Source organism: Lagopus muta, chromosome 17 (assembly GCF_023343835.1).
Source record: "Lagopus muta isolate bLagMut1 chromosome 17, bLagMut1 primary, whole genome shotgun sequence".
Classification (NCBI taxonomy): Eukaryota; Metazoa; Chordata; class Aves; order Galliformes; family Phasianidae; genus Lagopus; species Lagopus muta.
The window spans coordinates 8,444,437-8,467,918 of record NC_064449.1 but is presented as its reverse complement, the minus strand read 5'-3'; the positions used below and the strand labels follow the sequence as shown (position 1 = coordinate 8,467,918).

At 40.5% G+C, this 23,482-nt stretch overlaps 1 long non-coding RNA gene across 1 annotated transcript in view; it reads left to right on the top strand.

Annotated features, from left to right (window-relative positions):
* The first annotated feature begins 3,265 nt into the window (after positions 1 to 3,265).
* The window catches only part of LOC125701789 (uncharacterized), a 40,147-nt gene continuing 19,930 nt past the window's right edge, over positions 3,266 to 23,482 (top strand). Inside the window, exon 1 of the long non-coding RNA XR_007380360.1 lies at positions 3,266 to 3,421. This is a non-coding gene — a long non-coding RNA (uncharacterized LOC125701789). The remainder of the gene's footprint in view (positions 3,422 to 23,482) is intronic.

The following is a 23,482-nucleotide window of genomic DNA, read 5'->3' as shown; positions in this document are numbered from 1 at the left end:
GGAAACAAAAAGCGTTCCTGCATTCTGTGCATATGGGAGAGAAGTTCAAAGAGGCCAAAACCTACATATAACAGGAAACTATTTGAAATCCTCCATCAGCTCTCAAGCATCACGTTCATCTTAAAAATATTTCAGGATTCCAAATTGACTTAAAATTGAGGTCAATATTTGTTGTGCTGCTGTAGCAGTTCAAAAACATATCCATTCTCTCTCCTTGTAAATGCTGCTCTATCAAACTCTTCTGTCTCCATCTTGCCACTGTGAAGCCAGAAAGCAGAAAAATGAGGAGACCAAGAAAGTGCAATAGATCTACTGTCAAAATTGTATTTGAGGCAATCCATCTGTAAAATGACCTAGGAGGGGTTCCTAGGGAGCCTCAGCATTCTGAATCTGCTGGGTTTGGGTACCAAGATAGTTTACAGAATTCAAAATTGAAGCAAAGAGCTTACTAGAATTTTTTATTCTAATCACGTGTAAATTGGGCTGCATATTATGATTGTCTGAAGGAAGATCTCCTGGATACAAAATCTACCAGAAACAGAAGCAACAATTCACTAAGGCAGCCTGTGTTAATTAACAATGTGGATTAAAAAGAACGTGGATTAAAATATTTAAAGAACGATGCCAATTGAAGTGGCTAGGTGTGAATAAAACAAGGGACTGGATCTGTGGATTCAGCTCTGCACTTGAACTTCAAATTTGTCATCCTTGAGACTCCATCTGGGATTCAGCTACCAACATGAAGAGGTACAGGAACTTCCCTTCATTTACTCACAGATCATACCAAGGCAACAATATCTTTTAGCACACCCTGCCCATTTAGACTGCAGTGTATACCATGTGCTCTATGAGAGTAGCTCATCATTTCATCTGCCATAAGACGCAGGTAACGCAGGCTGCAGCGGGTGAGCTATCTCACCCTGGTATAGCAAGAATGTAACCTGAAGAACCTCATGACTGGGCACGCATTGCAAACTCCAAAAGCAGACTTTGTAACCTTTCTGAAGCACAGAAAAAAATCCACAAACAGGTTCAGAGGTTTTCACGAGCATCTGCACATCAGAGCTGCTTCTCTTCCTCTAAAAAAGCAACAAAAACATATGTGCTCCTAATAAGTTTGATGCTTAAGTAAAAATTGGGTTAATAACTGTGGTTACTATAAACTGTCCTCTATTTTTTCTCTTTTGTGACAGGCAAATACTCCTCTGTATAAAACCTGGAAGATTTGACAACTCATACAGACAGGATTTGGTTTCAGCAATCACTGAAGTCATTTTAAAATAAATCAGTTATTTGAAACAAATTTAGTCAGAGAGGAGAGGCAAAAAAAAAAATAATCAAAAAATGAAAGATAAAAAAATTAGTTTCAGGGTCAGATATCTGCCTCAAGTCATGTTTTCTTCTGGTCAGATAGATTATGATGTCAAAGGTTTTCCTCATCATACATCAGAGCAGCATCTGCAAAAGAAGTTCTCATTACTTTAAATGTTTGGCTTAAATTGGCAAAGAGAGAGAAGTAGGTTTTATCAGAGCTCTTCAGCATGCATAAACAGCTTGGTGTCTAATGCTGTTTACACCTTTGACACTCTCTCTTGAAAGAGCCAAATTGGACAGACTTTCCTTAGGTAAAACACCCATATAAATCAGTGCATGGGAGGCAAAGGGACAGGAGAAGGAATGAAATTGAGATCCTTTGGGCTACGGAATATATGAATTCCTTTTAATGAGATTTTGATTACAAGCAGTAGTGCCTTGGAGCAAAAACTACAGCAATAATCTCTAATGTATTATTTTGAAGGAGAAATTTAAACATCATAATGTTCATCCAATGAATGTCCATTTAGGCTAGCTAATGATGGAACACTGTATATTACACAGTGCTAACCAACTAATATGAGGAAGGATGTCTTTTATGGGATTATGTAAAAAGAGATCGGGTTCATCAAGAATGCAGTTCCTCACTTGGAAACCTTCCCATTTACTGAGTCTTGAAAATCACAGAGAATAAAAACCAGATATAACGAGATCATTTTCCTCAAGTAAAAATGGAATACATGCCTAGCAATTATTGATTATTACATAAAATGGAGTTCCACGTTCTCTCACCTGGTGAAATCTGGCTTATAAAGACCACTTTTTTGACTGGAGGATCCAAGTTGTCTCATGACGAAGTTCTTCAATGGGAATGGTGGTATTATAGCCAACAGACAGTTTCCTCATCCTGTTCCCGCTCAGCAGTATCAGCAGCAGCACACGTTATTTGTGCCCACACATCATGGTGGGCCATCCATTGTGATGCTATTTTTTTGACACATCGATCAACCAGAAAAGAGGACAAGGGATCCAAGGATCAGGACTGCGCCATGCAAGAAGGCCATCTGCAGCGAAGAACACAGGATAGCGTTTTCCTTACTACTCTCTCAAGCCAAGTTAAGAATAGAGGAGAAAACTGCACATCTGCCACATCTGATAGAACGAGTGTGATCAGACTGTGTGTTGTGCCTGCACAGCTGAGAGATCTCAGCAGAAACTGCAGTTCCCAGACAAAAGCTGGGGCATGCTAGCGTGTTGGGGATCCTGGGTGGGTGTATGATGGCTTCACGTCTCCTCTCTCATGTACATCTGACACAGGAAAAGGAATAACTTCCCATAGCATCTAAAGGAACTGTTCCACGTGATAGTGCCATCGGAAAAGTATCTGGTGCTTTTCTGTTGTATTTCAGGAAGGTTTAACTGCTGGAAATGGGGGAAGATACCAGATACTGCCAGATACTCAGTGGAATACCCAAAGCACCTCACACTCCTCATGGGAACCCAGCAGAGCAGGAGCTGTTGGTGGCACAGAGCTGCTGATCGAGGCTTGCCTCTCTGTTTGCTTAGCGGATCACAGAAGGCAGCGAGGCTGGGTTTCAAACAAACTCCGTCTGCATTCTACAGACCCAAACACAGAGCGTATCCCGACACAGTCAAATGGAAATGAGTTAAGATGAAGCTGTAGACGAGCTAAAAAAGTTAAAAAAAAAAAAAAAAAAAAATCTTTTATTAAGCAAACACAGAACACAGCGGAAATAGAATCTGTTGCGGACAAGATGAACGCTGCTGGAAAAAGAGCAGATCAGCAGGGCAGGTCACCAGGCTACAGCAAGAGCAGAGCGCTAACGGTCAGAAAGCAGCGGCCCAGGAGAGCCGTGAGCATCGGCAGCCTTCATCCCCCGCAGCTGCGCCCGGAGGCGGGGCGGAGCGCGGCACCAATGGCGGAGCGGCTCAGCGCCCTGCAGGGTCGGCCGGCAGCACGTGCGTCCGCATCGCGGCACAGAAAGTTCCAGCAGCAGCTACACGGGGCAACCGGGGGACGGCGGCAGCTTAGGGACGGCTTTCTTGAGCGCTTTTCGGCTCGGCTGATCGAACGCCCGGGGCTGAGGTGAGTTGTGATTTTTCTTCTTGGTGCGCCTTGCCTCCCGGGCTGCATGCCTGCGTGGAGGAGATGCAGCAGACCCCCGTGGGTCGTCGGTGTCCCGTGTAGCATTTTGGGCAGGAAAAAAACTGGAAAAACGGATGAAAAACCCCGTGCTGAGATGGCGGTGAGAAATGTGTGGGGAGCGTACGTGTGTTTATTTGTCAGGATCCCAGCTTTCCGTTCAGAGTTTTCTGGTGCAGGTTGACTTTTGTTAGTTTAAGAATGGTGTGTTTGAATGTAATGGATGTCTTTATCTTGAGTTTTTTCCTGTGTCTTCAGGATGTTATCTCTGATTCATAGTCATAAAAAGCGTTTCTTGGGAGCAATCATGGCTGCTTTGCTGCTGAGCTTCTAGTGTAATCAGTTGGTTTCAGCTGGAGAATCCCTAAATGCTCTGGGTCACACCTGCTAAAATCAAAGGCAAAATCAATATCCAGCCAGGTGCAGGGCTGGGAGAGCTGCAGAAATCAGTGATGTAATTGAAAGCAGGTGCTGAGTTTTAGAACTAGAATCATAGAATACCTCAGGTTGGAAAAGACCTTAAAGATCATCAAGTTCAACCACAATCTAACCGTCCTATCCGAACTCTGACAACCCTCCACTAAATCATGTCCCTCAGCACCACATCCAAACGCATCTAACAACACATGCAGGGATGGTGACTCAACAACCTCCATGGGGAGCCTATTCCAATGCTTAACAACCCTTTTCTATAAAGGGTTTTCCTGATATCAACCTACACGATGTTTAAGGTCCCTTCCAGGCCATTGCTGGGTGGTTTCTATCAAAGGGGTGGAGGCAGCAGGGAATGGTGTTGGGTAGGGGCTGAGCATGAGAGAAGAGCACATTGAAATCTGTTCTTGGTGAAACTGTGCAGTTGAGCTTCTCTTTACAATTATCTTAGGAAAAAAAACAACATTCTTAGCATGAATCCACTGAAGGAAGCACAGCAGTATGTGTTTGTGGCACCTGAAACTTGATGGCAGTTTTAACATTTGGTGTCTCTTTACTAGAATCAGAACTAATAACCACTCATTGACTGTTAGCATATATTGAACTACTCTTCTAGATTTTGGTCTTACTATAGAGTTGGTGTATTTTGGTTAACTTTGTGCCCAGTTGTGCTTTTATTCCAAGCTCCCAGGTATTTTGTGTCAGTAGACTACAAAACTAAGGTAACTTTTTATGACTGGGGGCTCGCTTCTCTTCGACTTTCTCAGACTGTTTTCCTTCTGCAAGGCATACATTCTGTCTGTAAGTCTTACCTGGAGGCTTTTTGGTAGCTATTGGTATCAGCTGATGAGAAATTCCTTCATTTTGGTTACATTTCCTTTCAGATCTTTAGCTTAGTAGCCCTTGCCAATAAAGAAATACACTTACATACTTTGTTACTCTCAAGAGGCTGCCTTGAAAGGTGAAGCTTGGTCAAGCTGGGGCTCAGCAGCTTTTTTACCTCCTGCTTGACACAGTGGTATCAGTTTAAAAAACAAGGCATCTGTCCTTGAAGTTGACCCAAAATATCCCTCACATACAGCTTTCAAATTATTCACCCCAAAGAAACCAACACTTATGTGATAAATTACTTCTCCTGCTCCCTGCTTACACTGAGGACTGTTGCACTGTTTCTGTTCTGGTCCTGAAGTCTCTTCTGTCTTTCAGATGAGATGTAAAACCGGAGAAGCAGCCAAAGCGTATTTCAGTGTCCTTTAAAGGCAGTAGGGAGGCCACATCTTAAGAAGGGGTCATTTCCTACAGATACCTCATTATATATGTTTGCTTTGTGGGTACACCACAGCAAGAAGGTCTCACTAAGATATCTGACACACTGGAACAGGCTGCCCAAGGAGGCTGTGGATGCCCCATCCCTGCAGGCATTCAAGGCCAGGCTGGACGTGGCTCTGGGCAGCCTGGGCTGCTGGTTGACGACCTGCACACAGCAGGGGGTTGGAACTGGATGATGTTTGTGGTCCTTTGCAACCCAGGCCATTCCATCACGATATTGCCACAGAGGTCCACAAGCTTCTGACAATCAGTTGCCTTATTCATCTCCAGCATGCCTTGGCCAAAACCTGATGGTTTCTCTAGAGAAGAGTTTTGTTTTTTGTTGAGCTCATTTGTGATTGTTAGGACAAGTTTACTTTCTTAAAATGGTTCTCACAAAAATTTCAGAAAGGAAAGGAGAAAGAAACAATTTGGGTTCAGTGTATTAATGAAAAATTACTGCTCCATGACTCCAACAGATAGCTTGAGTATTAGTCCTAGATAACTTTAGTGAGGATTAATATAAATTGCTGTCTTTTGGCTTACATTCCTCTTTTGTGTCTGAAAGGTTTTTTTTTCTAGCGTTTGTTTTCCAGTGTATTCAAACATTTTGTTCTCTACTTTTTGAGCTTAACGTTGTTTCTAAGGAAACCTTACAAACCATTGACTATGATTATGTCTGTCATTATTTCTCATTTTTTCAGCCCTACTGAAATTACTACCATTGTGTATCAGTGCAGAGAAGCTGCTTTAGTACACCAGCTAATTTATGGACAGCGTGGTTTAATGGGAGTGTCAGTAGAAAGGCAATCAAACCAAACAGTTCTTATGGCCCTCATTATTCTTTTAATCAGGGTTAGAGGAAAAACGTGTAATGCGAGGTTCTTCGATGAGAGGGAAAAAAAACAGTGCTGAGCCAGCCTTAAGATTTGCTGTTTATCTACATCATCCCTAATATCAATCAAACAACATGAGTAGCATGGATATGGCTTATTACAGCTGTGACAAATACATTTGTTTTCTCTGTTATAATTTACCAAGTTGGCAGATGCTAATGCAGGAAAATAATTACGGGTTAGGTATACATGCTGTACACAGTGTTATTCTAAAAGGTGCCAAGTGGAGCAGAATGAAAATGAGAATTTCTTACCTTTCTGGCAACTGGGAAATTCGGGATGAAAATTACTCTACGACTTTTCCCTAAAACCGCCTTCATCAAGAAAGCAGGTGGAAATTCCTGAAGTTTTCAGAATTGTCGTCTTTGTTAGTTTCTTGGGGTCTTCGTTTGTTTTCTTTTAACAATAAAAAAGAAGAAACGAAGGTGAAGTTAGAACCAAAATAAGCTCTCACGTTTTCTTTTGAGTTCACTGGAAGTATTTTGGAAGAAACATTTTTGGAGTTTTGAGAAATAACTTACTGTGGAATTAGGCAGAACAGATTCTTGAGATTTCACACAACTCATGATGTGGAATCTGCATGCTGATTTTTTTTTGGGGGGGGGAGGGGTGGTAGGAAGTCTTAGTAAAAATTCTGACTGGCCATGTATGACTTTGTAGGAGTATGGAGAGACAGATTGTTGTGATATCATAGTGGGTATGGAGTAGGCAACATGCTCTTCAGCATTAGCTGACAATAGGCTGTTTGGCTTCTGAACTACAGCTGAGCTCTCTGCCTCCCACAGTGACTGCTCCACTCTTTGCTGCTGCTTCTTTTTTTGCTGTGTGCTTCCCATTTCCATTTAGCTTGGGTGATGATGTGCTAGAAGAAAGTAAATAAGCAGTGTTGTGCATTAGATAAAGGATCTGATGTGCTCAGTGCATTGTATGTTGCAGCAGATGGATGTGTATGAGATCTACTGGTACAGAGTTAAAACTGTACCCTCTCCTGTGTCATCCAACTGGTTCCATTCCCCTCTGACACCTTTGTGCCCCTTTAACCCATCTAGAGCGGGTGTTTAAAAGAATATCATGATATCATGTCAGTTCCTCCCCTTTACAACTGTACTGCGGTACTGAAAAGTTGTATAGGAGGTGGAACTTTTAAAATATGTTCATAGAAATAATTTTAAATCACAAGAATAACTCAGTACAGAATGTTCCTGGCTGCAGGAAAGAGAATCCGACTCAAACACTGTCAGATTTCTGGAATCAGAAAGGTATTGAGTGTTGGAGGTAGTTCAGAGGGAAGAGCGAGCTGTAGGGGCTCGTATGAAAAGCAACATTAAAGGAGTGAAGTACGTGGAGTTTGGCTGAGCAATGGCTATAAAGAGACAGAATGGCACACAAATGTTTGAAGGATCTGAGCACCAAGAAGGGACTGGTATTTTGAATGCAAAAAAAGACTTTTTTTTTTTTTTTTTCCTAAGCTAAGAGCAGTGGGTGAGGCTTTAAGCAGCACATCAGGAAAACTTGAGCCCTGAGCTCTGGAACCCTGGTGTATTAACCACCCCAAGAGAGCTCTGAAGTGCCAGAAGTACTTGGCTAGACTGCAGTTGGCACTGGAGGAACTTCTCAGTACCAGGCAGGCTCGTGTTTTCTGGTGGGTTGAATTTTCTGAATGTTATTCTTTGTCTGCCTCCTCCATCAGCTTTAAAAAAAATAAAACATGAAATATCTATGACCATTAATTTGCAGGAAGGCAGACTTGGTATCAAAGGAATGAAAAATTCTTACCTAATCCTTTATTCCCTCATAAGGTGGGAGACCACTAACTGCCATAAAACAGGAGTCATTACATATACAAATGAGCACCTGCATTAAAGGCTTTACCTAGAAGATGGTGATGAGAGCAATGATCTGCGGTCCTTGTTCAGGAAAGAGAACAGCTCTGTGCTTTGAGCTGCAGATGTCCCAGCCTTAAGCAGCAAAATGCATCACCTATTCTCTGTGTAGTTTCTTTGGGAGTGGAGTGACCTTGACAAGGCGCTGTCTTTGTTGAGCCATCCCCCAGCCAGGAGTAAAACCAAGTCCTACCATGCATTTTTCTACCAAAGCTTTTCCATATGGCTTGTCTCTGATGTTGTTGTTGTGTATGATGGAATATCATTTACCTTGTCAGAATAGCTCTTTCTAGCAGGTCATTTTCATATGCTCATGAGATAGAAATGAACTAATTCAATCACTGAAGTAATACAATTTGGCAAGTGAAGAGGAACAGCATTTCATTGTGGAAATGCCTTCTGTAACCATTAGCAACTCTGATTCAGTATCAAGTTAACTGTTCCTCCAAACTGAAATTCCTTGTCCTTTGAGATGCTGTATAACATCAGGTATCTCTGGTAGCAAACAGCCGTGTCCATCTGTCTTGCTGTTGTGTCTCTTCTAGATGTAGAGAGATAGCTGGGCAAAAAGAGCAATCTCCATACAGAATTAGTAGCAAGAGGGACTGCCTTAGATAAAAATATAATTACTTCTTAGTTTTTCATTTATCAGTTTTCCAAGCAGGACAACTGATGAATTGGAGGTCTGGTTAAATACGTCCACTGCCTAAGGTCTCACTGAGAGAGACTCCAAGAGCTCAGTGGGAGTGGTTGGAATAGGGAATTAAGAAGATAATAAAATGTGTGTATATAATAGCTAGTGAAGTGAAAGTCAGAATGTGATTAGAAGTTGAATATCCTGCAACGCTGTGTTCTGTTTTCATCTGAAAATGAAATAACTTTTCATTGGAAGCTTCAGGGAAGAAAGTATTTTCAAGTTTACAAGTCCTGATGGGGGGGAAAAAATCAAGGTATGCATTACTTGTCTGGAAGTCTTATAATGCCCTTGAGATAATTTGTTTTCAGGCAGAGAATTAAAAATGCAGGGATCTCTAGAAATCTGTTGAATGCTTGTATTTCTATGTAAGGCTAACAGTTAAATTTAATCCAGCGTTTACCCTTTTCTTTAGTGATGCTTTTCAGTAATGGGAGAAATGTCTAAAATGCATTGCCTTTGATGCTACTTATAATATGCATGATGGCAAGGCATGTATAGCCACACCTTGTTGTGCATTTACCATCTCTCCTTGCAAAGTGGAGACGGGGCAAGTGATGCTCTAGTGTAAATAGGTGTGGTCCTTGAACCCGTTTACCCTTTCTTGTCTAGGTCAGCATACAATCCAGAGAGATAAATATGTTTTCTGATAGATCTGGTGTTTGTTGTGGCAGAACTTGATCAGAATTCCCACTGTGTGTGATCAATAAATGTGGCTATTGAAGCAGAAATGGAACAATTAGTAACCCAAGTGAGCAACACTGGGGGATGGGAAGAGCAGGCTAGTGAGGAATGACACAGATAGATGCCAGCAGTAAAAGTGGGAAAATAAAGAAAAACATCTGTCCAATTTACCTAATTGTGTAATAAAAATAAAGGAAATCTTCTCGAAGTACTGCACTGGAAGTTTGTGCACAAAATATTCAGAGCATGGCACAGTTTAAGGAAAAGGAAAGGTGATGATACCCTGTGTTGCTGGAAATGTGGCTGGCAGGTTTTCTTCTGGTGAAGGTCACAGAATCGCAGACAACTTGGATTAGCAGGCTGAATGCTGTCGACTTGGTTTCTCGTTCCAGGTCTGCTCCTAGCCAGCTATTTTCTTATTATTTTTACCTTTTGTCTGCCGTGTATAAATGACAAGATCAGGGAGGTGGTGGATTCAGGAAGCTGTGACCTCAGTCCTGGCTGGAGCCAGCAGATGCTACAGCGCTACAAACAGTATCTCTTAATTAACAACTTAATTTTTAATATATATATATTAATATATATATGTATATGTGTGTATGTATATGTGTGTACTTAACCTGAGAAATTTGTGCCCAAATATCGTTGTGTAAGTAAGAAAACAAATTTTTCAGAGCCTGTGATATGTAAGTGGAAAGAGAAGAAATGAGTCTTGATAAAGCAGTAAGGGAATGTTCTGCCTGAATTTATTTCATTCCTTACTTTGAAAAAGTTCAGGTATCTGTACTGTGAGATGGTATTAAAAAATAAAAAGAAGCAATAGGTATGGCCAACCAAAACCTGGAAATTAGAATTCAGAACTTTATAAAATTCCCTATGTCTTTACTTACATGGGAACCCTAAAATGGAGAATTATTCTGATTCATATGAGAAAGAGCTTTGAAATGTTGGTGTTTTCTGCAAGGTGAAAGCTGTGGAGTTTGACTCAGTAGTGATCTAATGCAGCACAGGTAGACACATATACATATGTACACTGAGGCCAGTACACGTTGTGCTCCGTACCATGGCAGCCATTAGCAAAACAGGAGGAAACAAAAGCTTCAGAGTTGTGTGAGGAAATTAGGCTTTGAATTTCTAATAATAAGGTTAATTTTATATCCAGAGCATTGTCCAATGCCCCCGTGTTGAACAATGGGAAGTGTGAGAATCCCATAGACAATGAATGTTGAAAGCTGTATAATAGTCTTATCGCTTTCTGTAGCAGCCTGGTTTGAGAGAGCTGTAATTAATTACAAGAAGATGACAAATGGTCAGGGCTATGCTGAAAGCAGTGGCACTGGAACTTGACATTGTAATGCAATTGAGGAAAAGCTTGTCAAATCAAGGTTGTGCTAATTTATGAGGAAGATATTTGTGCCAAGCTGAATGAAAGGAAGAAAAGAAAAAGGTGAAACGCTACAGCAACTATTAAATATTTGGGGGATTTTCATCTGTATACTTTAAAGAGTGAAGGAACTTTATTCATCTGACTTCTGGCCTGGATGTTTACTTGCCAATTGCACTTCACACAGTAGGCCACCACTGAAAGTCCGTGCTTAATTATTTGTTGGTTATCTGCTACAGCCTCAGTGCAGTTTAGACGTTCAGCCAAGTGTGGGATCAGCTGCTTGTCAATAAGTGACAAGTCTTTCACACCCTTTCTGGTGTAATTCTTGTCAAAAATAAATGTTTCAAAATATTTCCTCCAGCTTGTCTGATTCTTCATCCACGTAATCTGCAACATCCAGCATGGTGCCATGGTTAAATTGCTGGGTTGGTGGTCAGGGGTGTTAGAATCCAGTTCTGGATGTGCCTGTTGAGTTCCCATCTAGTCTTAAGTCACTGCTTATTACGCTTTTCTTTAGTGCCATATTCTCTCTCATGTCGATTCCAATCATGATTCCTAATGACAGGAACTTTTCTTTAGCTATACAAATCCCACCAAAACTTTCAACAGGAGTAAAAGAATCCCGAATTTATTTGTCCTTAGAAAGTGTCATTGTGTTCTTAGACTTTAAAGAGCGTCGTTAAACTCTCCAAAGAAACTTGTGTGGGAAATATCTTCTAGTGCAGCCCTATGATACAGTGAGAACTTCAGGGCAATAATCCTAGAACCTGCAATTTTGACTTTGTGACAGAGCACAGATAACAGTTGTTATTTAAAAAAAAAAAAAAAAAAAAAAAAAAGGATCTTCAGAATCCTCTGATCATGAATCTGCCTTGCTTTTTTGAAATGTATAACAGTTTATAAAGCATTTTTTTCTATCTCTACAAAAAAGATGACACATGGCTTGTAATTTTTTTTTCTCTGAATATTGGCTGTCTGGCTGTTTAACTAGATAGATTTGCATTTGACCACCATCACATTTTAGGCCATGATGCGATAATGTGTGATAGTGCTGCTTTTGCAAGCTTTCTGTGTGGCTGTCACCAGCTCATCACTCACCATTCATTAAATCATACTGGGAAGAGCTGAATGATCTAACTGAAAAATTACTCCCCAAATGAGTAATTTTTTGCTCCATCAGTTGATGACTACAACTTCTGCCATTTTGCAGCATATGCCTAATTAGAAACACCTTTGGCTGAATGTTAAGCATACGTTACTGTGATGCGTTTCCAAGCTCTGCTATCGATGCCTGTGTATGTGTCTAAGATATGGCTAGCTTGCAAAAATTGGTTGAAGTGATGAATTCCCAGTTAATTTCTTCATTTATTCTGTAGCCTCCAGTGGTGTGTAATGTTTCCTCTAGCAGACTCGTTCAAAGGATTCTCTTTGCTGTATTGGCTTGATGTGGTCATAGTCCTCAGAGTTGCATTGTGGGTTTTTATACATATGTTATGTGCTTAAATACACATACCTCCTGGTATCATATTGTACTGGTGATGATGTACCAAAGAGTGGTGCCACAATGCTGAAGTAGCACAGCAACCCACTGCTCTTGCTTGCAAAGAGCTGAGAGACAGACTGGTTCCTATGGCTCTGATGAGAATGGCCAACCTCTGAACAGTGAGCAACATACTGCAGTCAGTTTGTGACCAGAGGTGGCCGTTCTTATCCAGACATGGAGAGGTATCTTGGTGTGAGGCAGAGCACTTTCACTGCAGTGATGCAAAGCTTCCCCAAAGCAATTGGCAAGCTGAGATGAGGCTTATTTTCTTAGTTCTGACTGAAGATGAGTATGTTGTTTTTTTGTTGTTGTTGTTGCTGAGGATCAAGGCATGAAAATGTCTAAAGACTTTCATTTCCACCTATTGAAAATGCCTTAAAAAGGAAAGAAACAAACAGATGGCTCTCATTAGCAAAAGAGTGCTTTAATCCTTTGCATGTTTTAAATTTTATTTTCCTTTCGATGTTTGTAAGTAAATTGGTATAAAATTAAGACTTCACCAGAGCAATTGAATTTCGCACATTTCAGTCCATGAAAGGAGAGGTGGACTCCATCCAAATTGCAACAGCTGATGTAATCCTGGCATCACAATTACCTATTATGATCAACAAATGCATTTTAAGTGAGTGGAATGCAGTGAGACTGGCCTTACGCATCTTACTCAAGCAAAACTCATCTGAAGTCTGTGTACAACTGGGTTTCTTGTCTCTACAATTCAACCAAATTTTTATTTTAAGCTGGAAAAATGCAGGGCTCATCATTTTAAATGACACGTGCAAGAGACTGCATAGAATTTGCAGTTGGTGCCACTTGCTGAAGTGGCAGGGGGTCAGCAGTGCTATGCAGTCCTCACTACAAAGCCATCTTCTAGCAGGGGGCTGTAGTGATCCCTTGGCAGATGCTACAATGCTTAAATCCTTCTTGTGGCTCTGGAGCTGGTTGGGGTCTTGTTGGTTGATAGCTGTCATATAGACGGTATTATATTTTTAATGCTTGTTTTCTAAAGTGGAAATGAAGCTCTGATCCTGTGCTGTTAATTTGGGGGGGGGGGGGGGGGGGGGAAGTTGAAAACTATAGAACTGGTGGGTTTGAAACAACAAAAAATGAAGTGGGCTCTTAGAAAACATTTTTATTCTGTCCCTTTTAAAAACAGAATAGAGTGTAAGGTGGGTTTTCTAAGAGCAGCTTTCTTAGTTTCCAAGAAAAAAATCTTTATTTTCGGTACTGCTGTACAACATTCTAATTCAAAAGCAAACAAAATCCTTAGCATTTCGTTTACATTGAGGCTTTTTATTTTGAGCATAACCTTTTAAACTACAATATGTTTTGATATGAGTACTCACACTTAAGTACTACAAGAACTTCCAGGTTTTGATATTTAACTGCATTTCTTTAAATATGGGACGTTTTAAAAATTGCTTGTTGAAATCTGAGCAAGTTAGAAGAGCCTGGCATGATTCTTCCTTGCAGAGTTTGCTTCCTTGATATTTAAACAAAAAGCAGAAATACTATTGCCTTATTTTTAATGCCACTGCTTTTGGCTTGAAGACCACAGTCACGTTCCTCCGTCAGTTCTTCTCCCTGTGCATACATGGATGCCCATCTGAGGCAGGTTTAGATAAAGCCATGGATCTCTCTGCTCAGGGTAACTGCTTGTTTGAACAGAAAAGAGACCTTCCTTCATAAGTGTTTTACAGAGCTGTCTTTTGCCATCTGAGCTATTTCTTGGATAATCCAGATGAAGTTATTACAGTGACAAGTCAATTATATGGCAACATTGTTGCATGAAAAATAATTTCCAGTAGAAAGTCATACATGGCTCTGATTGACTTTAAATCCACGAGCACGCAGCTGATTTTTAAAGAAAAATGCTGCCTGCTCTGTGTGCTGCATTTAGTTTCAAACACAGATGTCCATATTCTTGGATGCCACCTTCTAAAAAGCTAATTTTGCATTGTCATGTTGATACCTCTTTCTTCAGCATTGCCTTTCTTTGGCAATAATTGGCACACTGCAGCTACTGCTGCTGTGATAGCTGTGCACTGCAAGGGTTGGTGCCACGTTGGAATCCATCCAGCGCATGTCAGCTGAGGAAAACATCTGGAGGTGGAAGCACACAAGTAGCAGATCCCTCAGCAGCATCGGTGTGGTTTACTTGAAGACTAGGAGGTTTGGGGGATTCAGGGAGAACCATGCTGCTGCTATTTTGCCCAGTCAGGAAGTACAGCTCATGATTTCCCTTCTGTAAGTCTAGAACCCCACATGGTGTCGGGCAGAACCTGCCCCTCTCAAGCTATGTATGCTGCCAAAGTATCTTTATGTAGTGTAAAGATACTGAGCTAGAATAAAACTGCCTGTTGACTATGTGTTTTCACTTTGGCTCAGAAACTATTTGCTTTGCCTTCTATGGACAGAAAAATGCAAGGTCTGATCTTGGACTCGGTCAGTCCCATTTCACACCATAACTTCATGTGCTCTTACTGAGTTACTTCTTGCTTTCAGCAGTGTGCATTAGGTAAGAATCAGGCCTCCAGCTGGTTGAGCTGAAGTGTATGTAACCAAATGTCAGCAGCAGTTATCTGATCTCAGAATAAGAGATAAAAGGCAGTCCCAGGAGTAGAAACCCCCTTGAGCTGATGGAGAAAGAAAAAGGCAATTTTGTGAACTGCTTGCTGTTCTATCAAGAGCAAACACTAGGAGGACTCGGCTGAAATAAACTTGGCAATACAGTTTCAACACTTTCTGTACATTTATTTCACAGGTCCAGAGGAGCAAATAGAAAAAGGGGAGAAGAAAGGCAAATAAGAACTTCAAAAATTAGAATTCCAATTAAGATTATTGACTTTTCATTTTATTTGAAGAGTGAAGGTTTTTCTGATGGTCTTCCCTTCCTCCTTTTCTGTTTCCTGGTAGCAATCAGTAAAGAGTCTTTTCTTTCCTACGTGGGGTCTACAAGCTCATGAGTTCGTGGAAAGTTATTGGAGACTACGACCTCTATTCTGAACACTTGAGTGTGATGACTTAACAGAGGCCTTCTCACACAACCAAAAGAACTGACATTGTCAGCCTCAGAAGTATTTATTTAGTTAGATATCCATTTTTCTAAAACTGAGTGCAAAAAGTCCTTCTGGCAAACCTGAAAAACATTTCCACAGTATTTTTTTTAAAGTTTTATCCAGTCAAATCTTCTACATGAAAGGGGTTTCGATCTCTGAACCTTTGGAGTATTTGAAAAGGACACTGAAGTCCTCTAAAGTACCAGACCTTTCCAGTTCCGTTGGATGAGTTGTTGGCAAACCATGTATTTATGTGGGGTGGTGACTTTTTGGATTTTTTTTTTTTTTAATGAAATTTGAAAAGGCCTTTTTAAGTGGGGAAAAAGTCTTTTTGGTGCCAGTATTCTGAATATGTATTTATATATATATATTAAAAAAAAAAAAACCCAAAACAAAATTGCAGCTGCTAGAAGAAAGAGTAGCTAATTATCTGTATAGGTGCAATCACATGTCTTTCTGCCTAGCAGGTTATCCCTCTGATGTTTACTCATCCCCTGGAATGTGGGTTTGGTATTATTGACTTGTCATCTTCCATTCATTCCGTGCATCTCCTGTCTTTTCTAATAGGCCTTTCTTCCTTAATGCTGTCTGAAGGCCTCTTTCACTTTGTTCTCAGTAAAGCGGTGTTCTTCTTCTCTTCGCCAAGTTCTGCCCCCTCAGACATCAGATCACCTCCCTCTTTGCCACTGTACCCTCCTTGAGCTGTGTTTCTCCTTCTGCCGGCCATCATTCCTGGCATGCTGTCAGCTTAAAAAGTCCTCCTGTCTGCCACAGCCACTGTCTTGGGTCATCGCTGGCTTCCCCTTTCTGTTACAGTGCATCTCTTCTCTATCTCCAGATGAAAATGTAATCTCTCAATTTAATAATGTGGTGATTCTGTAGATGTATCTCTCTGAGCCCTTGCCTGAGCTTTTGTACTTCTGTCAAATTCCTGCCAAATTCAGTTTCTTAGCTCTGATATGAGGATAGCCCATGTAAGGAAATGCAAGGTGATAACGGCAGTGAAGCTTGTTTTCCTGAAAAGTGTTTAACAAGTGTTTTTATTCCTCTGGGTCTTTATTTTCTAGCTGTCCTGACAAAACAAAGTGAATACATTTCATGGCATCGGGAGACTTTGGTTGAAATTAGGGCAATTTGGAACTTTAATATTGTTGCTTTGCTGGTATTATTAGGGCTGCTGCTGACAGACTACTGAAACAGTGTGTGGGACAAATATACAGTGCTTGTTTCCCTGGGCTCCTACTCTAACACACAGCATCTGTGCTCACATGCACTGTTCTTCTTCAGCCTTTGTTAAGAACTCTTCAAGTTTAAATAGCAGAAAGAGAATATGATTTCTGTATTGTTCCAGGAAGAGTGAGACATTGCAGTTCTTTGGTATGGGTATTTTTGTGTCTTTTTTTTTTTTTTTTAAAGTGCCTTAAAGAATGCAACTGTCCAGTACTGATGCCAAACCAATTGCTTTGCCAGGCTTTGAAGCACTGGCTTTATCTTTAGCATTGATCTAAACCTTAAGGAAAAACTGTCAGGAGATGAGCTGCTTATTGATTTGGGCTTCAAGGCTTTCTGGTGTGTCAGCTTCTGTGAGAAAGCTGTGCAACATAGAAAACTGGCCAAGTACAACTTTGTTTTGAGTTGGCAACCCTTCATTTTGGGCACACATCGTATTTCAGTGTTTAGTCTTTCTTTTGAGCTTGTGTTACAATTTTGGTCCATTTCTAAATTTTGTAATGAGGAAGAAAACTTCAGGGTATGGCTTCCCCTTCTCTTAGTATTTGTGTCCCAAAATAGGGATTTCCTTTATTCCTAGCAACATATGATCTCTTCTGTTGCAGTGATAAGATCTGATACTTTGGTCCAGATTTTGTGTTTGGTGTTGTTCTACTAATGATCACTGTTGGTGCCATGGCTGACATTGCGGCTAAGATACAAGTACCTGTGCTCAGCACTGTACTTAGCAGTCTAAATAGCTGATAAGTGAAAATGTCCAAGAAAGCAAGTTACCTTTAGAAGTTCAGTGACAGAGCAGAACATAGCTGCTCTTGAATCTTGGAGCTCTATTCCTGGTTCTACTCTGTCTGCAGGTGAGTTTGTTAAATCAGAGTTGTAAGTCTAATGCTGTTAAGAGGAAAGATGTAAGAGCAGGTCAGAGTATTTATGGTATGCTTACACCTCACTTTTTCCCTATTTTGAGGTACAAACTTGCCATCAGGTTTAGCAATAATGCTGCTTTTACTAAGTAGAAACTAAACTTAACCTTGATCAAGTACCTGTTTGGATGAATTTATTGCTCGCTTATTAAGATGTTGAAAAGAAGTAGTCACCAAAGTCGAGTCAGAAGCTAGCATTCTTTGCATCACGAGCTACTTCCCTGTCATTTGAATTTGAACTTTCAGCTTTCAGAATAGTGCTGATTGGAGAAGCAGTGCTTCTCCAATGCTACTGAGGGAAAATGTCCATCTGTAGCCAATGCATCTGAAGACATGAAATAGTGAGAGGAGTACAGACTGGAAGGAATCTCTTTTCGGCAGTTGAAAAGAGTACAGACTTGCAAAAGAAGCTTTCTTGCACCACAGAAGGATGAAGTACAGGAAGGATGAAGCACAGGAGTCCTTAAAATCAGAGCACTGAGTTTCTGCAGGTAATGCTGTAATGAAGAGAATGACCCTAAAATACCCTTGGCCAAGTGGGCTCTGGGGCAGCAGTAGGTGTGATTTATCACTGTAATTGACTTGTGGGAGGTAGCATCCAAGCTCACCAGAGTTGCAGCTGCAGGCAGTGTGCCAAGTGCCGTACCATGTGGCCCCAGTTCTTAAGATTACTTTAGAAGGAAAAAAAAAAGAGAGAAAAGAGTGCTAGTTGGGCATGAGCTTGAATGCACCTTAGCTTTTATGTCCATTACAGAAGTAGTATTTCAGGCAGCCTTTCTTGCAGCACTGGGTCCCTAGGAACTGGGATGGGAATCTAATGGAGGAAACAAGTAGTATATTCCAGTGCATCTATAATAAAACACTAATTCTGCCTCTTTTTTCTGAGTTAAACTTCCAGAAGTACATTGCTCAAATTGGGTGCAGAGTTGGTTGTTGGTTTTTTTGTTGTTTTTTTTTTTTTTCCTTCAACACAATGACTAACCAGTATATTAAAGTAATGCAATTTGATGGGCCTGCATTCCCGTTGTCTTTTTTCCCAACTCAAACGTTACATCTGTTATCGTTTGTGCTGGAGGGTGTGATTATCCTCTATAGATAGAAATGTTCTATTGACTGAGTCAAAAGCGTTTAGTTTGTCCAGAGAAGTTATTGTTTGGAGGCTAGAATGTCTCCAGTTCATATCCTAGTTCTCGTTTCCATTATTACATGTGTGATATTAATTTCTGTCTTTGAGAGTACAAAGAAATCCATCTACTGCTATGAGGAGAGGGTGGAAATGAAAGCGAATGACTGTGGACATCTCCCTTGGCACAACTTTTCATCTTGGTAACAGCATATCAGAAAGGTTTCAATTTAAATTCACAAATAATGCAGAAAAAAAAAAAGTAGTTGAAAGGTGCTACAATTTTTATCTGGAGTAACTCAGTTTTCTTCTATTTGCTAGGACAGGGCTTAAATCTTTGTATTAAATAGTAAAAAATCTAAAAATCTTGAGGAACCAAAAAATCCACTATAATGTATATAATGTTTATATGAGAGAAGTAAATCTCTCTGGCAGGGCCTCCAATATCAATGTAATCAAAACAGCAACACAGATCTTTGCAGTACATAGGAAAGAAACTGTGAAACAGTCAAGCCAAGTAGTAAAACAGCTGCTGTGATTTATAGTTAAGAGAAATGCATTATAGTCATCGTTGCCTTTTATCTCAGCTATAGCATGGTAAATTTCATTCTACCATCACTGCTTACAAAATACTCTTCTGAATGTTTATTGCCAATATGCAATCACTACAATGGCAGAGAACAAGTGAGATTTTTTTTTTTTTAAGAGCTGTACATGTTATTCAAGTGGTGTTTATACTAAAATTAGCCAAAAATCAAGAGAGACAGAAAAACAGAAGTAATTAAATTAAGTTACTTTCCACTAATGAAGACTTAAGAACTGCAAAATATCCCAAAAAAAGTACTTCATGTTGAGTAAGTGTGAATGTTCAGAGAGGGTAAGTGAAGCAGGGGCCCAGCTGATTGCTGTGCTCCCTTCCTCAGCCTGTAGGTCTTCCCTCAAGCAATGTTTTCCTGTCTTCTTGTGCTGTTACTGGGAAAATTCCTTTTTAGCCTTAAAAGATCCACACCTAAAATACAAATCTACTTTTTCGGCATGCTTCCTCCATACCCAAAGCCATTTAGCTGTGTTGCTGTATGGCTGACAGCAAGCCAGAGCAACTTGAGTGTTGTGGACCAGCCATCCAAAACAAAACGTGCACAAAAAAAGATTGAGGGCAGAGAGCATTTGAGTGACTACCCTCTCCCTTGCCTCTGTGGAAGGCAGCCAGTTAATTTATTTAAAATAAAACTATTTCAACCAGCTGGATAGTTGCACTTGGCTGCCCTTGTAGGGCCTCCTTGGCATTTACTCCAGTCATGAGGTGACATAAATATTCACAGAGTGTGGAGGTAGCTGTCAATACCTAAGGCTGTACATAAGAGGAAGCAATACAATGCAGTAGCCCAGCAATGGGTAATTCAGCATAGGAAGTGAAATCACCCGAGCCTGACCTGTGTAGATCAGCCACTATGCTGTGCCTCTGCTTGGAGAAATACCCTTTGCTTTGGGTCTGTATGCAGTATGGAGCAGTGTGCTCTGGCAGGTAGCAGTGGTGCTCAGAGGATGCTCTTCCCCTTGCACTGCAGGCTACAGCAGATCGGAGCTGTGGGCTGCAATGTGCACAGAGATCTGTTTAGACTTGAAAAAGATGCATTTTCATTAATTCTGGGATTCAGCACAAGAACTTGCTGCTTTAAAAGTGCAGCACAGGATTGGCATTATTTAAGCAAGTATTAGCCCAATTTCTTCTGCTCCCTGTAAGAGGCTGATGTATGCAAGGTCATGACTCACTCTGCACCAACTTCTAGCCAAGGGATTTAGACCTTCAGTGAAGAAATGTATTGTGAACCAATAATCTCTTTCAAAAATTACTAAAATTTCATGGTACACCTTTTAATTGTTAATATTTAACCAGTGGAAGTATCACTGCCCTTTTCTATTACTACACCCTTTGGAAAGACCACTTAAAAGACAAAAGCCCCTATAGGTGACCTGCCATGATGTTTGATAGCTTTAGTAAATACTTTCAAAAATGGTAAGCATGATCAGCCAGGTCCTTAGTTGGTACGTATCATCCTCTCCCCACTGGATTGCACCAGCTGTCACCCTCTGAAGAGTTGTCCAAAAAGAGCTTTTCAGTGGATACCTGGCAGAGTTCAGCTGTGTCATTCTGAGCTCTCGGTGGCTCTGTGTGAATTGCTCCTGATGTGAATTGAGAACTGGATCATCCTCCCAGCGTCATGGGCACTGGGAGACTTCATGGAAGCCAAACAGCCTCACTGCTATGGGACGAAACTACAAATGATAGCATCCATTAACTGAAACTGAGCTTATAGGTCTGAACCACGGCTAAGCAAAGCTTGGTTAGTGCTTGTTTGAATCTTTAAACCAGTTTTCTTCAGCCATGACTTCCCCATGTTTAGTTTTCCACCATTGTTCTGAGTCTGACTGCGGTAACACGCATGCTTATTCATTTTTCTTATTTTCTCGTTTTAATAGAGGGAAATAGAAGCAATAAAGCAGTGTGGCATTCATAACCACAGAAATTCATGCCAGGAGCTGATCTCTGTAGATTTGCCTACTGCACCAATTTGAAAAAATTTGAATATCAGGGTGAGCAATGTCCCAGAAATGCTGCAAGTTCAGGAATTATTCCTCAGAATTACTTTGTTCCGATTGATTTGGGATCTTTTGGTTCCTTTTCTTTTTTTTTTTTTTTTTTAACATTTTGATTTGTTCAAAATAAAATTAAATAGGTGTAGGTGTGTGTGTTTTTTGTTTTTTTTTTTTTTTTGTGGTTCTATGCATTCTGTGCCCAGTTGTGCTTTGCTCTTCATTTACTTCTTGGTCGTATCTGATATGTTGATACGTTTGGAACAGCATCCAGACATTCAGGCAAGGATTTTTGGCTACAAAGATGGGTGTTCAGTGAAGTTAGGTGCAAAGCCCTTCTCACTGTACATACAGTTGCAAATGGATAAGTGGATTTTGGCTATCCATTATCACAAGAGTGAAGGAACATGGCTAGATCAGTATGACAGAAGGGGAAGACAGATTTTGTCTGCTGTTGCATTCCATGGATGATGGTGCTGCTTGTTGTTACCATCCATCATTATCTCATGCTAAAACCTCAAGTATCAGCATTGTGATGTTACAATACAATATCAACAAAAAGAAGGAAATTGTGTTTCTCTTAGCTACTCTTTAAGCTTGCTTTCTCTGTTCTCCACTCCAGTACTAAATATAAAGGAGAGTTGTGGCTCTGGAGTCCTCAGTTTTTCCTCCTTTTTTATGAGCCTCTGCAGGAGGTTGCAGAAGGACATCAATTTTTCTGCGTCATTTGATGCTATGCCACTGCAGCTTGCTTTAAGAGCAAGTAGTTGGGTCCTTCAAGCCTCTGCTAGAAGAAAAACTCTGACCATTTCCTCAGGTGATTGCATTCTTACATGGAATAAAATGAGCTTGGATCTTGGAAAAATAAAACCCTCTCCTCCTCACCTACTTTCTGTTTAGCATTCCGCACCATGGATTGTAATGCTCAGGCTCCAATAAGACTTCATCAGTCATGGGTTTTCAGTCCTGCTGAAAAAAGTTCAGATGTGATTAAACAATGCAGCACAATGAATTGATAGGGTAAAATTTAGTGAGATTAGCTGGGCTACCTTTTAGATGCCAATCATATTTAAAGCAATGAGCAATGTCAAGATATATGGTGTTCTGGAGAAGTGTCCCCATTGGGAATGAGGTAGTGACTCCCACATAGAACCAGAGATGTATGTATTTGTTTTTAATAATGCCTGAAAGAGAATCTCAGTTTTAATTTTTCATAATGCTATTTGGCAGATTTTAAAAGCTGATGTTTTCAGGAAAGACTCAAATCTCATATGAGAGGTGAGCAGGAAAGAAACCCTTCACCAACCTTTTCCTGTTAATTGTGTTATTATTCACATACTCTTGTAATTATTTTAGGTACTGTTCCAAATATATTTTTTTTTAGCTGGATCCTGATGATAATGAACTTCCAAGGTCTGTTTTCCTACAGCTGGCAGTGTCATGCTAAATGGACTGCAACAAGAAACATTGCTGTGCCGGAGCCAGATCATAATTTGCAAATGTGTTTTTTGGGAGCTGCTGAAATTTCTCACCACCTCCTTGCAGGGAGAGCAGAACAGTGCGGAACACTTCCCACTGCTCAGATCTGAGTGAGAATTTCTCAGGCTGATCTTCTTGACAGTGACCAGTAAAGCATAAACCAAGGCTTTCAAAAAACTTTCAAAAAAGGCTGGGGAATTTGGGATACAGCATTTCCCTTTTGCTCTCTGGTAGGCATTTGCAAACAACCTGGCATTTCAGAAAGACAATATCTGCCTCCTAACAGATAAGCCTCACCTTAGGTATCTCAGGTTACCAAGATCACCAGTAACATGATCACTCAATTACTGGATTATTTAGGATTTTCTCAGCCAGGGATGTGCGTGTGTATATTTCATACAACAGCACCTTGTTCACAAGTCTTCCTGTTCAAAAAAAAAAAAAAAAACCAAAACCTAAGGAAGGCAGAAATGGTGAGAAGTAGGTGACAGAAAGATCAGAGCACTGATATAATGTGATTAATAACTGAATGAGATGCATTAAACTATGTGGAGCTCAGGAGCTTTGTTATGAGATAATGCTTGCTGTCACAAGTCAATGAAAACTGAATGTAGACCACAGGTGCTCAGTAATGCTGCAGCTTTAGCTTGAGTTCATGGATAATACAGAGAGGATGGAAAGGCTGATCCACCATTTGTTTAATTGGCAGTCATTATAGGAGCTTGGGTTTCTGCAGCAGTCAGTAGAATCCTGCAAACCATTTGGACACGAGCA